The sequence below is a fragment of the Pan paniscus genome, chromosome 2 (genome assembly GCF_029289425.2).
Source record: "Pan paniscus chromosome 2, NHGRI_mPanPan1-v2.0_pri, whole genome shotgun sequence".
Lineage (NCBI taxonomy): Eukaryota > Metazoa > Chordata > Mammalia > Primates > Hominidae > Pan > Pan paniscus.
Genome location: NC_085926.1, coordinates 145257475 through 145273663, shown reverse-complemented (window position 1 = coordinate 145273663; position 16189 = coordinate 145257475). Strand labels below are relative to the sequence as shown.

At 42.7% G+C, this 16189-nt stretch overlaps 1 long non-coding RNA gene across 2 annotated transcripts in view; it reads left to right on the top strand.

Moving 5' to 3' along the window:
• Positions 1–4348: 4348 nt before the first annotated feature.
• The window catches only part of LOC129397456 (uncharacterized), a 596722-nt gene continuing 584881 nt past the window's right edge, over positions 4349–16189 (top strand). For both annotated transcript variants that reach the window (XR_010111464.1, XR_008624903.2), the window contains exon 1: positions 4349–5789. This is a non-coding gene — a long non-coding RNA (uncharacterized LOC129397456). The remainder of the gene's footprint in view (positions 5790–16189) is intronic.

Sequence of the window (16189 nt, the reverse complement as noted above, 5' to 3'; positions counted from 1 at the left end):
GCTTTATTAGGCTTTATTAGATTTGTCCTTCACTCCCGCTGTCATTCAGATGTCTCTACAGAAACATCACCTGCTTCAGGTATAAGAACAAATCGACTTTGACCAGGAAACATTAAAAACAGGGACTCTGCAACCTTAGTTTTAAAGAATTAATGCCAAGTTGGGTTTAAAAGACCACTGGAAATTTTTACCCTTCTTAAATTTTTTAATGAAACGCTGTTGTATTTATTTCACCAGCAGACAATAACATGAATACTTCTGCATATGTACAAGCTGATATACTGCGATTTCAAAGTGATTTACAGCAGCATTATCAGAAATGGTGAAGAGCAGCCCTGATCCTGATTTCACCTTTTGAAATTATATGAAATATCATTTGGATTAAGGCTGGGACACACAGTTGCCAAATTATCTCACTAGTCCAAAGGTAGGGAACTAGTTTAGAACTGACACCATTTCATCCAGTCAAGGAAAATAATAACAATAAAAAAAACCCTCCTCCCAAGTGCCACCACACTTTGGGTGCTGCGTTGACATTGGATCCTCAGAAGAAACCCCAGGTACATGCCTGCTCAACTCAAGATAGAAAAGGGATGGTGGAAGCACCATGTGCCCATGAAGTTGACACATTTTCCTGGAAAATGTTGGCTCCCCATGCTCTCATTATGATTGATGGCCACTGGGCTTTTTAATAAAATTACAGGTGATGAATTTAGTTCAATCCAGAGAGGTCAAATGATCAACCTTGACTTAAGATTCGAATAGCTAATCACATGGAACAAATGCACGTTGTCGCCACCCATCCCCAGACAGTGTGGAAGTGAGCTGGGGTTTTGGAGCCATCTGACTCTAAACAAAGGGCAAGGAGCCCAGGAAGTAGGAATGTCGATGTCTCTGTCATCAGGTTGGGTAATTTTATTAGCTCTCTTGCAAATTTCATCAACCCATGTTAGTACACACTACCCTGTGGGGCTGCCAGACATCTTGCTTTCCTAAGCCTCAACCATGAGGAGTTTTGTAGCATTTGGGATATTGTAGCATTGGTGAAATTGGGAAAGGGGTGCTGGAAGGAGCAGACCACTTCCAGTCCTCACTTATCTTTAAGTGGAAGGAAGTGTGTGTGTTTGTATCTATCTATATATTTATCTATCTATCTGTCTATATCTATCTATCTATCTATCTATCTATCTATCTATCTAATCTATCTATCTATCATCTATCTATAGAGAGAGATGGGGCCAGACAATTTTAGAGGCAGTGGCTCAGCTGCATACCTTTATTCTGGTGCACTACATCCTCTTCTGCCAACCTGGCATTGAGCATAGGGGAGAGGCATTCTCTGCATGGAAGGCAAGAGGAGAACTCCCATTCCCTCTCAGAGCAAGGACTTAGAGTTTAGCCTTTGCCCCTTTGTAAAAAACACATCAGGAATAAAACAACAGCCCATTAAAAGCCACAATAAGAACCTATTTAAATGTTGGGAGGGACTTCAAAATATTTCCAAACACTACTTTTTTTTTTTTAAATACACAATGGAGAGTTAATAAATGGCTTCCTGGTGCAGGGGACATGGCTTCCGCAATCATGAAAAATTGATATGTACCACTAGTAAAGTAATTATGTGCCATTCTGAGGATAAGGAAGCCAGCAATTGTTAATCCACTTGCACACCCGTTGACTTGCAACATCAAGTTGCAAATAGCTTAATTAAGTCATACATGTGGACTATAACCATATTGCTCCATTGCATTATGCACAGTATATCTCAATTTATTGGGACAATTAATGCTGAGACCCCACTTCTGGTGGGCTGGAATGTTAGCCACCCAATGCCCAAGTTCCTTTCCATTGATACTGCCCAACATAAAAAGCCACAAACAAGTGAGAATTAAGAGAGAGATGGTGGGTTGGGAGTGGGAACACGATTTGTCTTGTGCAAACTTTTGGGGCCACTGCCGTTGTCCAAATGGAGAGCCACAAAAGGTGAGGTGAAGCAAATGAGTGCTTTGGATATACCACAATTTGTGATTTATGAAACTGGTCATGCATTTAAGTGGGTATAGTTTCTGATAGTTTCATGAAAATTGTAAAGCACAAAGCGAAGTTCATTAGTCATAGAAATCTTCAGCTCAGTAGTTCAGGGATCTGACAGCACAGATATTTAAATCGGCTTCACCCCACTCCCACACATATCTGTCGGGCACAGACAGATTGTTTTTCTGAGTTTAAACTACAGAAACCTTCGAGTTTAAACCCAGTGGATTTTCTTTATCTACAAACAACCAAGACACGAATTTCTATCCAGGAATTTCTCTCTGTCCTATCTCCATTCTTCAGGGTGTGAATATTCCGATAATACTTCCCTGGGAATTCCGTCATCTACAAGGTCAGGAGCCTTAGCAGCAAGGGTGGGGTGGCCAGCAGATGGACTGCTGCAGCCTAAGCAAGCAGCTCTTGGCCCTAGCTTCCCTGGCAGGTGAGAGAGTCCAAAGCCAGGGCTAGTGGCGTTAGACTCTTGATAGTCCCTTCTCTTGAGGACGCTGAGTACCGCTCAATTTCTAACTTGGGTGCCAGGCAGGGCTCCATTTTGAGTCTGAGGCATGAGATACCCTGGGAGTCGTTGTGGCAGTCAAGATTGGGAAAATATTGACAGAGAGTTTAGTCCTCACTGACTCCTCAGTTCTGGTAGAAACCGGGATCTTCCATTCTGCACTTCAAACATTACAAATAAGTGGGAGAACTCCAAGAGGAGAGGTTAAAGAACCTCTCCTCTACGTGTCACTAAATGCTGGTTGAAGTAAGCCGGCCCCAAATATAGTGGGTTTTTTTTTTGTTTTTTTTTTAGCTCCTTTGTCCTACAATATGAGGTCATTAATTTTGGCAGTGTATTTTAAAGGTGTGCCTTGGGTTCCGAGCTGCAGTTGTGCCTCCTTTTCTCAGGTCTGGGAGCAGCTGGAGGTCGCGACTCCCACTCAGGAACCAAACTCTCCCTACCCAGACCCCCAGCAGTCCTCCTGGGAGAAGAGGTTTCTTCCCGGCATTCTCTGCAAAAAAATACTTGAGTGGGAAGACTTGAGATGTGAACTTGAAGTAGGCTGGGTGCGCTGGCGGGATCCTCAGTCGCCGCGACGTCTTCCTCTGGTTCTCTTATTTTACTTCCCCAAAGTGGAAAAGTGAGCGCCTTGTCTTTTCCAAAAGAGCTTCTCCAGTCCATCTTTAAAGGTTTCTTCCAGTGTCGGGGCATCTTTGAGAGACCAGGTTGGGGATATCCTCAGGTATTCCAGGGGGCTCTGCAGCCCAGCGCAGGGAAAGGAGGGAGTTGCCCAGACCCCGACTGGGTCGCGTCTCACACGATCAGGGAGAGCCTCTCAGCTTGTGGGCTTGATCCCAGTCGGGGAGAGGCTCTTACCTTGTGAATTTGATTCCAGAATGGTAGAGGTGCAGGAAGGGCTCTCGGTGTCCAAACCTGGACACTTTTCAATCTTCAGAGCTAATAAGAGTGAGGGCATGGGTCCGAGGAACCGCTCGTTGGGAATCTATATTTTGTGGTAGTATCGCAGCAAAATCTACTTCAGCATTTATAATCAAAACAACAACAGTGGCAACACCCACAACACACGAGTATTTACTGTGGATTTGCTGGAAATGCTTTGTACTCACAGTCCTGTTTAAAACAAACAAAAAAATGATTTGAAACAGATTTTATTTCATGACTATTTTACAGACGAGAAAATGGAGGGTTGAGGTAGTGGTTAAAAAACTTTGCTGGGGTCACTCAGCCTGAAAGTGGCAGAGCAGGCACTTGGAGTAGTGCACTGCCAAATGGTGCACTGTTTTCTTTCCTTGGACTGCCTGTCCCCTGTAGAAAGGCTGGGGCTCAGAAAATCCAGGTCAGAGTGATTGCCTCCCCTTTCATTCCTGCAGGTTCTTTGAAGCCAGTATCACCCCAATGTTAACCTTCAACCTGCAGGATCTCTCTGGCCCCCACTCCCACCATACCCCCAAATCCTTGCCAGTGGGTGATTGGGGAGGAGTGGTCTTCTGGGTTGAGGGTCCTCAAATTGCCAAATCCTTTTGAAAACTTGCCCCTTACCACACTGTTCCTTAGCCTGGAGAGCTGTGTTTACATGTGGGTAGGGTTCATTCGGAGGCCTTCCTGGAAGTGGTAGCCAAACTCCCACACCAGACTAAATCCTGTCAGGGCTGGCGCTGAAAAGTGGGATCCTGGGTGGCTTCCAATGCCCACACCCCACCCCCCACCCCTCCCACCACCCAACCTCTTCTCCTTCCTTCCTTTCCAAAGGAAGGGCCTCAGGCTATAAGTTTGATCTTCCTTTAGACTTTCGAAGTAAGCTTCCAATTCCTTTACCTCACTCTCCCCCCTGCTCACTTTTTTCTGCTTTGCCAACATCCGACTCCAAGAAAATGGCTCAAATAGGATGCAGATTAACTTCATAGTTCCCATTCCGAAGTCTGGGAAGCCACGGTGATCACCTCAGTTTGTGTGTTCCTCATTCCTAAGAAAATTATGGGGAGAAGTGCTGATGAATTTACCGGGAATAACAAGGCTCTGCAGTTGCGATTACAGGAGAGGGAAGGATCCATGAGGGGGCAAGGTCGAGGGTGACCAGGCTCTTCTAGTTTTCCCCAGTTGTGGTACGGAATGGGAGGGGTTGGAATGAATATATTCGTCCTTATATTCAAAAGCCACAGGTGGCCTGAGACGTCAAAGGCTGCGGGATTTGAACCTGGAACCGAATGGTGGCCTGCAATGAACCCGCCTACCGCCTCAGGCGTTCGCTTCACTCCAGGCTGCTGGCGCTGGAAAGTTTAACTTTATTACCAAAGGGGAAATTGAAAAGTGACTTCTGCAAATCCCAAGATGGGGTTTCACCAGCAACTTCTAGGGTGGGAAACCAAAAGTGAGGTGGAGAAAAGAGCTAGGAAATCAATTGAAAAAAAAAAAAGAAAGAAAACAAAAAAGATACACGCGGGATTAAATAAACTAAGAGACTCAGCCGGTGGAATTCTATATCTGGGGTTTGAAACCGAGAGAGTCCCTCTACCTTTGGCCATCTGGCTGTTTTAAGCTCTGCCCCATGCTGTATAATTTTAGCTGAAAATCTCTTCCGTTGCAGCTTTGCTTTTATTGAATTCATCAAAAGCAAACTTTCCCTGAGTTTTTTTTTTTTTTAAGAAGGGCTAAAATAATACGCCGACCACTGTGACATTCTCCGCGCCCAGGCCATTTTTCATAACGCCGCAGATCCGCTTTTGTGCCTCTGAGGCGACTAAACAGATGAATAACGAGCAAAGTCTCCCGAAAGTAAGCTAGCAGCTTTTCTCAGCTCGAAAAAAGTTAACTGAAATGAGAAGTGCATGTAAAATCCCCACACCCAAAGATGGGGGCTACACTTTTATTACTCTGAAGGACAACGATGTCTTTTTAAAAGCAACTAACTGCCCACATCCGCACACGCGCGCGCGCGCACACACGCACACACACACACACATTTGCTCACACAAACCACACAAACTTTAAGCCTTGTGAAGCTGCCCAGGTGGTGTGTAGGAAATTTTGGTAGAGAAAGAAGTAAGAAGTCTTTGAGGCAGACTCTAGCCGGCAAGATATGACAAAAGATCTGGTTTTATTATTTTTTTAATTTATTATTTTTTCGCAGATAGTTTGAAAGTTGGTTTCTGACAAGAGGAAAGAAAAGGCTGCAACACTAAAGGAAGACTCAAAGTGTTAAAAGGACGCTCAAAATGTAGTATTGTGGCAGGTCGGGGTAAGTTATATTTTCTTCTGTTTTCTCTTTGGTTTTGGAACGCAGTGAAAATGCACTGTGGGGAGTTTTTCTGTTGTTTTTAAGAAATGAAATAATACTCCAAGCTCCCTCCTAGGATGACTTCCTCTTGCGACTTTGCTCTGTTTTTGTGGGTGTTCTACAGAGAGGCGCTTTCTCCTAGAGCCCTGTCATCATAGACCCAGAGACCCTCAAATTCTGAGTGGCCAGGGTTTGGAGAGCCGCTTTCGGGTCGCAGAGGCAACAAGTCGTGGACTCTCTAGCCCCAGGCAAGCGCCGCACCGCGCCGCAGCTGAGCCTGTGGCTCGCCTGACTCAGGAATGAATTTTGCACGTGTAAACTACTTGCCTGTGGACGCGCACAGCTGCGACTCTGGGGTTTATCAAGGGAAAAAAACTATTCCTTTAAATGGACGATTTGCAAAAACTCAGCCATTGGTTCTTGCCAAATGACTATTGATGCAGAGTAAACCCTACCGGTTGGTGCGTGCGCACGTTTGTTTAACCCTAAAAATATTCCACTTCCGAGTTGCTCAAGTTGACATCCACTTGAAATCATTTGTATTTTTTTTTAGGGGCTGGAAAAATAACTGGCATTATCTGTGGGAGATGGTGTAGATATGTTGGTGGGGGAGGCATATTTCACTGGAAAGTGATGCCCTGTATTCGCTGAACGTAGGGAAATGTCCCAAAGAAACGCGGCTCCCAGTGCGCGCGCATACCACATTTCCACAAACGTGTGTTACAAATGCACTTTCCTGCCACTAACCTGCGGCTTTGAGATTCGATTCTGAGGTTTAAATAATATTGTTTTTCTGCATGGCATGGATATTCAGACGCCAGCAATGAGCAATCCTTCATTTGAGTACCTGCAAGCGTCTGCAGCAAGCTAGATTTTATTTATTATTATTAGCTTTCTGCTACCAGAAACGTGGAATAAACATGTGCTGCCCCAGAAATTGGGCGGAGCTGATCCAGATGTTGGCAAACACGTCTTTACCAGTTGTATTTCTGAGGAAGCCCAGAGAAATGGACCAGAGAGCCGAAGAGAAATTGACAAGGGAGTTGAGCAGAGGCGATTTTGTTCATTAGCAGGAGGGACTCCTGCTTTGGGTCTGGCGGGGGCGAGCATATAAAATGCAACTTTTGCCCCATTGGTTCGCTAGGTGAATTAGCACATACTGGGACTGAACAGTCCTTGACCTTTGCCTTTATGTTTGCGCAAATGTTTGCCTAAAACACAATCGGTCTTGACAAGAGAGCATGCTACCGTGTGACACTGCCTATTCACCAGATAGATGTTCCCTGCCACACACGACCCAGAGCAGCCTTTTAAATAGCTTAGGTATTTGCACAAACTGTATAAATTAATGTCGGATGATTGCTAGTTGCTGGTTAAATAGGAGAGAGATGATTTAGATGAGGAATACATGTATCTCTCTGGCATTTTTTTTCATGCCAAAAAAGTCGGTAAGATAACTGATAGCGAAGGAAAGTTTATGTTTGTGGGAGTCAAAAGGTTCTTGTTTGATCAAAGGGCACATGAATGTAGTTTTCTTACAAATGGCTTTTCCACAAAGATGGGGAGTGGATGAAGGAAGAGGAGAGATGGAGAGTGGAGAAAGCTGTGAGAAACTAATAATTAGGATAACTGGCAATGGGGAGATTTGGAATATGATTCTGGAGGATTTATTGTTCCTAAAGGAGCCATGGCCAGCCAGCAGCCTCTCAGCGCTCTGGAAACCCCATGAAACTTGGGGGGAAGTTATCCCGATTACTGAGCTTTATGGCTTTGAACACTTCCTTCAGTAAAACCAAATACTGTAGCAGGAGGAGAAAAGCACCTTTTAGAATCTAAAATTGGTTTAAGTCTTTTAAACCTCTCACTATAGATGTGAAATTATTTAGATAACTGGGCTGCCTTTTCCTGAACTTTGACATAGGAGCAAAATGAACTTTCCTCAACTGTGGTTTCTAGCTGAGATCAGAATTTTCCACATTCCTTTCATTATCTGCAACATGGTAAAACCTCACCAATTTCCATGGCTTAATTCTGTTGGCAGGACTACCAAGACAGGGAGAGCAAATTAAGAAAAACGAGGATATTTTCAATATTCTTTCAGGGAGGGTCATTCCCTTGAAAGAGAGGAGTATTTACTTCTTTCAGTCCAAGGGATGCAGTAGACGAGGGTAGCACCAACTCATGCCACAGTCTGGGAATGCAGATTTGAATGTCTGAAAGCCACTGTGATTTCTCCAAACATTTGCAAGGTATTTTTCAGATTTCCATGAACTGTATTCAGGTGGAGAAGAGGGAGGGTTCACCAGTTCTCCCTTGGAAATCCTTTCTCTTGATCCCTGGGCAAAATTTGCCTTCTCTCTGTTGGGCTATGGAGACTTTCAGGGTAGGAGAAAGTTTGTTTAAAAGCCATGTTCCACATTGACTTTAGGTACAGCACAAAAGTAGCAGAAAGGTAAAAACATCAATCTTAGAATGAAAAAAATAATACATTTATGAACAAGCACCTAGAATAAAATTAAGGGGACTCTCTCCATTTTTCAATAATCTCCATAATAATTTCTTAACTAACAGAAATAATTTGTTAAGTTATTCTTATTTCTTACTTACTTAACAATGTAATAAGTATGAACTACTTCAAAACACTTTTTTAAGGTAGATGCAAAACGTCTACCTTAAATGTCTGTGCATTTTGGCTTTAGGTTCAGCAATATGGGCAACTAAATATACATAAAAATCATATTTCAATTCTCAGAGGGTATTTGTCCATTTTATTAAGTGTATGCACAACTGTTTTTTTGAAGTTGTTTTATTTTAAAATAAAATGATTCTAAATGTTCTCTTCTCTTTGCTATGTACCACGTCCTACAATCTTCAGAAAATTTAGGAATTAAAGACATAGAAATGCAAATATTAGGGTTCTATTCTCTGGGATATCCTACAGTGACATAGTGTAGGCAAGGCAGCAATATGTTTCTAGCCTTTTCTTCCCTGTACCTGGGGTTGTGATGGGTTAAGTTTATTCAGGGTTATGAGTAAATTGGGACCTAGAATCTACAATCCATGATGATGAACACAAGGGACTTAGATTTAAATCTAGTTGTTACAAAAATCAGCTTAGGAATTCAAGAAATTTCCAAATTTGCACAATTTGAAACAGAAACATTTTTTAAAATCATTAGAAAAAAATCTGCATATTATATAAAACGTATCTCACATATATTCTATCCATCAAAAATTCAAGTACTTACTCCATTCATTTAATTATAGTAACTAAAATTGAAGATAAAAGTTGGTTAGTTCCATTTTTTGCTGACAGACATCTATTAATAGAGTTTGTGCATATTTTTGACCAGAGCTAAAAATACCATTAAATGTTTATATTGTGAAATCTGTCAATGGTTTTACCTAGAAGTGTTCAAGAGAACATATAGTGACTTATTGATATCAATAAAGACACAGCACAATTGCCAGAAGTGTTCTTATTCAAACAAATAACACAATTTAAATAAGGAAGAAAGGAGGAAAAAAATATTTTTATACTTTATAAAATATAAGTATATTCATAATTGAAAAATTAAGGTAATTGATTTATTCTTATAAGAGTTGAGTATGTGACAGTTGTCTATTGAAAAATTGTTTGCATATAAAATTAATATTTCTTAAAGGTAAAATGATTGCACTTACAAGACACCATAACTGTAAAATTTGTTAGATGACTCTAGTACACATTAACTTCTATATAAATAATATTCTTACTGACTGGATTATAAAATGACACCTACTATAGTCTGTGAAGTTTTTACATTTTTACTATGCATTGAAATTAAAGTGAAGAAGTAAAGTCAGATTATAGGACTTGGAACTATCCGAGAGAGCCAAGAGGAAGTACCCTGTTTGCATTGTATTTCTTCCAAGGTAGTTATTTCCCCCTAATATATGTAGATGAGGCTTGTATTGTTCTAAAAACCCTCAACAATTATCTGCTATTAATTAAACTCCACTTTGTAAGTAAAAATTTAGAGATGCTTTGGAGTCATGTGTATTTAACTAGCAAGTACTGAACTTACTTGGAATAGCCCAGAGATTCCACTTCCAGGTCCTTTGTCTGTGCCTATGAGTAGGCAGGCCATGCTAGAGTCGGGGTTCAGAGAACAGTCATTCTCTGGTGGCTTTCTTGGTACAGAGAAATACAGTTCTCGTCCCCCGTTTTGATTCACAACTTCTGACCAATAAATTGTGCTCTGATTTCCAATGCCTATTGCATCTACCACCACCCGGCCCTAATCACCTGCTCTTGACAAAGAGAGTGCAGAAGCTGAGGCAGTATAGTTCAGGGACTGGATTCCAGAGGGGCATTTGGAAGAAGCCACACCAAGCTTTGGAAAGCAAGTGAGATTTATGATCTTGATGCTTAGAAATCTTTCCTATGGGCAGTCTTGGAAAATCTGGGATTTCGAAAAGTCTGGGCCCCCATTTTAATCCTCTTTGGTGTAAAAACTGTGAATTCAGAGTTAAAGAAGGGGGAAGGAGCATTGCAGCCTTTAGAGAGGGGTTCAGGGCCTGAAGACCTGAAAAGTTCCCACACTTCATTCGCACCTGGCATTTCAGGAGCCCCTTAATTTAGTCACAGAAGTTGATGCCCACAGGGAGCGAGAATTTGGCAGGTACCAGGTGCTTCAGCAGGACTCGGTCTCATTCTCTGATTTAGCTAAAGCTGTCTGGTGAGGGAACAAGGGGTCATAAGTATGCTGTTTGTTTGTTTGTTTTGTTTTTGTTTTTCATTTGTTTTGTTTTGTTTTTAGCTCCTGACTCTCATTCATATGTCAGATCCCCATTTCCCTTACCCTTCACTCCCTTTGTCAGTAGCTTGGAAGACTGTGGAGCCCTCTTGCTTTCTCCCACTCCACCCTCCTCTCACCTTCCCCCACCCTCTTTTACTGTCTCACACCACCTCACCTTTCCACACTCCGTCAACCCTTCTTAAACCTCACCTTCTCACACTCATAGCCCCTCATATTCTCTTCTACCCATCTCCCCCTCTAAACCCCTACTACTCCTCATCCTCCACTTCTACAGAATCCCACAAATCCCTCACATCTACTTCATCCTCCTCACTTCCCTCAGACCATTTGCCACCTCCAATCTCTTCATCTCCACAGCCTACACTCCCACACATTCTCTCAAAGCCCCCAGACTCTTCTTGCCCACTCACAATTAGAACCTTACTCACTCTTTCACATCAGTCACCTCCCCATGCCTTCATATCCCACAAGGTGTCTCCAGGCATCCCTTCCCCCCAACTCTTACACCCACCATATTCACATCCTCTATACCTTCCACACATACTCCACCTTCAGACTCCTACTCCCAGTCAGGCACACAAGTCATCTCCCCCTGCCTTTTCCTGGGTGGTATCTGAACTCCTCAGTCTGTTTGTGTTGGAGAACCTTGCCTCAAGTGTCTTCCCCTGTGACTCTTCCTTCCACAACTTTCTTCCCTACCAGAGTGTCAGCCTATCCCTCTCTGGAGTTCTCTTTGGAGAAGAGCACATGGCTATCTCCCTTTCAATTTTTCACTCACCAGGGCTCGTAGTCACAGCAAAGTGGGACTGGGAACCTAAACAGTTGTCCCCTAGATCCAGTGCTGGGCTACGTGTGGATGGGAAGCCAGGGCCGCTCATTGGCTGCTCTGTTCTCAGCCCTCAGCTTCAGAGGGCTTGTCCTTGTCTTTCCTCCCAGATTTGTTTTCAGTCTTCAGGGATACAAACTCCTACATTCAACATTTCCATTAGCAGGGTGAGTGGGTAGGAAAGATGCTTTAAACTGGAGATTCTCCAATTTGATCAAGGTTTAGAATCACCCAAAGTTTGTTTAAAAACAAACAAAATAAAACATAACTAGAAATTGCTTGGCCCCATTTTAACAGTTTATGTGAATTTACATTTCTAATAAGTTCCCAGGTGATGCTGGGACCACATTTTGAGGCAATTTGAGCAATGTTCAGCAGGAGGAAGTGATTCTATTTGTACAGTGAGAAGACACAGGGAGATCCATAGAACTCAGAGGTTCAAGAGGAGAATGACACTCAGTGGATAGATGGGAACAGTTTCCTAAAAATGTCCTAAATGAGAAGGTACTTTGACAGTAGGTTTTATTCTACAAGGTTAGGGCTTTTTCTGTGAGAGGAAGGGAGGAAGAAAGAAGACTGTACCCAGGACATCTCCTTTCCTAAGCTCTCGCTGACCATTTAAAATGAAGCTAAGATGTTTAGAATTTGTAGGGGACTGGGTCTTGAGTCACTGAAAGTGCTAGTCACTCTGTTTAGGTTTGTTGTTTTTGAGCCTCGGGATCTGTGTGTGTGTGTGTGTGTGTGTGTGTGTGTAGGCTTGCTCTCTGCCTTTGCATTTAAGTTTCATTCAAAATGGATGGAACCACTCAGGCCCTACAGAATCACCTTTTCTAGCCTAGGTAGTGGTTACTATGGTTACTTCCTGTTTCCTTTCCATGTGCCTGTGACCAGACCTCACAGATATCTCCCTTCAATTCTCCCTGAGGGCTAAAAGGTGGCCCAGAAACTTTCGGCCAGTTAACATTCTGCCTTATCAATTGTCTAGGGAGTAGTTTTCTAAATTTATTTGGAACTGCAAAGGTAAATAAATGAAGGAAAAAATACATAAGAGAGAAAAGGTCAAGTTCTTCAAACTGGAACTTTCTTGTGTGTGTGCATGTGGATATGTCTATGGTACATTTAACCCGTAAGAGAACACATACCATAAGCAGTCATGTTGCTAGACAAAAGTTTTCTTTGATTTTGTATTTGAATTTACTTAACAACATAAATTTTAAATACTAATCCTGGTCACTTGGGCCAAGAACATTTATATATTTTTCTCCCAGCTGATTTTATCAACAGTTTTCAATCTCATTTTCTCAAGACTTTTAGGCCAAGGCAGAATTTTCTAGCCTTCCTTTGGAGATCAGGATCCAGGGATTAGAGTTCTGGGATCTTGGCAAGGGTTTGTACTACTTTTTCCATGATGTTTGCAAATCCCTAGCAACAATTCTGCATTCTAATTTTTTTCCTCCTTTCTTTGTACATCACAAATAATTACACTGTTCAAACATGGCTTAGAAAAAAACACAGTTACATTAACATGTTTCTTCTACAATTTTGTTTTAGAAATGACTAGAATTTTCTGGTAATTCATAGTTTTTCTCCTGGTTTAAAAACAAAAATATTTAAATTTTATCTTGCCAAATGTCTATCATTTGTTAGCACATTTTGCTTGCTGTCCTTCAGCCTCTGAAGTTTATGGACATTATTAAAATGTTTGGGAGATCATCAGCACACCAGTTCCTTGAGAAAATGTTGGGATAGGCTTTACACTACACAATCCAGTTGTTCAGAATTGAAAGGTTTTCAAGTTGAGTTTGCTTTTCTTTCTCTTACTTTACAATCCCTTTTTGTATTTTTTATTTTATTTCGAATAGAAGCTTTTGCCAAGGTTATTTTTAATATAGAAAAAGTAGCCAAAAAATTGGATACTAAATGTCGAATCCAAACTGAGTAAATTTTTGAAGTATGCAGTATCCATATTTCCCATTGACTTAAAATAAAAATGAATGTAATTCAAATCTACTTGTGTTTTTTTGTTGTTGTCTAAATAGAATATTCAATGTGACAAAATGAATCTATAAATATGTGATCTGCATATTAGACACAGACACAACCAGTTCAATAATGATTGATACTATTTTTAAGTAGTGGGTGCTGAATACATTATCTAAAGAAATGCTCTGAGCATCTGAAGGTTGAGGATCTTACAGTGATCTTAGTTCTGAGAAAATGGCTCATGTATGTTTCAGCTCAGTGTTGGTCTCACTAGCAATAAGTTGTGGCAAATGACATCTGACCATAATGATAATATTAATGTTACTGTCCCTTTGGAAAAGAAAAGTTGAATTCATTATCTGTTTGCTTTGGCATTATTTTTCCAGCCATCTAACCATCCTTTATGGTACAGTGGGGCTGTTGTTTCTTGAGTTGTAGTGTCTACCCACTCCCTTCTCTCTGGGTAAACCTCCTCTCGCGCCCCCTAGCGGAGGGTTTGGCAGTGCAGAAGCAACAACCACCAGCGATTATTTATTGAACACCTGCTGTGCGCCAAGCACTGTGGAGGAAGCTGTAGCTTGTCTAGATCTGGGTGGGGTCTAATGCCACGCACAGGCTCTGTAAAATGATTTAAGACTGAGCAGATATTCTAGCTCTGGGTCCTTGTAGCTCCTCACCTGGGGGCCTCTTCAGAGCCCTCACTCACGTTGCACTTGGAGCCTGACTGGAGGCATTTCTGGCTATCAGAATTTCCCAGCTACAGTTAGTTTGGGATGGAGAGGCTTGCTGCTCCTTGGCGGGCCTGGTTATAATTTGTGTCCTCTTGTATAGAGCTGTCCAGTTTGACCTGTAGCTACAACCAATCCTGGATCAGCATTGTCAGACCTCGGTTCCACCACACTCTGTTTGAAGAGCTCCATTTTGTGCAGTGGCAGTCACAACAAAACTCAACTTTCCTCTGTGACTTTGTTCTTTTGATTTTTAATAGATCAAAGACGTGGAGGGAGGAAGGAAAAGCGGGGGTGGGGGGGAGAAGAGGAGGGGTAGGGATTGTTTTCGTGTCAAGATGCATCTCCCATTTGAGGCCACTAGCCCCATTAGAAGAGAAAAGTGCACGGAAAAGGGCGAGAAACCTGCACTTGGCTCGGCATTGTTTAGGGGATTCGAGCTGCGGCCGCCGTGGCCGCCGCCACAGCCATACAGTACAGTATCCATGGCAACGCAACCTGCTGCTGCCGCCGCCAAAGTTGAAGGCGCTTGAAAGGCTTGTAGAGACCAGAATCTCAACCCCTATTTTGGTTCCCCCGAGAACAACGGAGAGAAAATGAGGCAGGGAAAGAAAGGAGGAGGAAAGGAGGAAGGAGGGGGGAGGGAAGGTAGGAGAGGAGAAAAAGAGAGAGAGGGAGGGAGGAAATATTTGTATGAATGAGAGGGACTAAGAGAGAATATGAGAGAGAGGGAGGGAGAAGGCCAAGAGAAACCCCACCCCAGGCCCATGAATGCTGGCATTGTCCCTTTTCTGAATCTGATTTACCATATCATAACCCCCAGGAAGAAGAAAACATCAATATCCCAAAGGAATGGAGATGTTTCTATGGAAAACCTAGGAATTTTAGTCCATAACAGATCTGGCATAAAAAAATCAAAGAGATCAAAGGCAGAGCTCCCTGGAGTAGAGATGCGTCTCTGAATTAAAGATGGACGATGCAGACTACAAAGTGCTTTTTTCTTCTTTATCCAGTCCTCTGTTTCCATTTCAAGGGAGGCGCTGGTCTCGTCATATCTAAACTAGACAGTCATTGCGAACAATGTCATAAAGAGGATAAAAGAGGGAGTGGGGGGCACCAAGAGCTCAGCTTCCTCTGTCCTAGTTGGTTTTCCAACCACCTTCTCCAGCATTCTCAGCACAGGTGTCAGCCCAGCCCCACTCATAGAAGGAGCTTGTGGAAAAGCCCACCCCTACCTTCAAGTCTGTAGGGGCAGTTAGGAAAAATTAGATTCTCTGAAATCAGGGGATGAGAAGTGGTATTAGGTTGTTTTCTTGCCTTACCAAATTAAACTTGGGACAATAGCAAAGGCTCTGTGTGGCAGTTCTGGGATGGGGAGGAGAGAGCAGGATCTTTAGGCCCAGATGGGGACTGGAGTGGGGGACAGAGTGCCCTGGGTCAGGGGAATTCGGGGCAGCCCCAATAGCTGTCTTTGCAGACATGGGTTCCTCGCAGCTCTTCTGAGACAGAGGCCGCAAAGAGGGAGACATTCCTGTTGGGGGGCGGTGGTCTAGTTAAGTAAGACATCTCCTTGCCAGACAGCCTTTCAATTTGCACATCTAAGAAACCAATACATCTCTAAATGTGTTTTAGACACTGACAAGAAAGACTAGGTGACTTCTAGTTTGAGGGCAAAGCTTATTTTAAACTGTTGAGGGTTTTATTGACCTTTGACTCGTAATGTGATAACCTAGTGATTTTAATTCTTTTTAAACCTAAAGTCGAGTTGAGTTAGGTATCATGATGCCCGGGTGTGTCAGTAGAAGTGCACGGAAAGGAATAGACCAGCAGCAGCCCCAGATGAAGGTCTTCTCCACGTGCACAAAGATAATTCTCTGGCCTGGCTCACAACGTGTTCGTGTTTGTTCCCGTGCGCGTCTGCGGGGCGGCTTGTGGGCCTGTTGTCCGGCTTCTTTCTGACCGTACTTACGGCTGGCAAATTAAAACAATAAATTTTCTAAAGCTGAAGCCTATCCGCTTCCT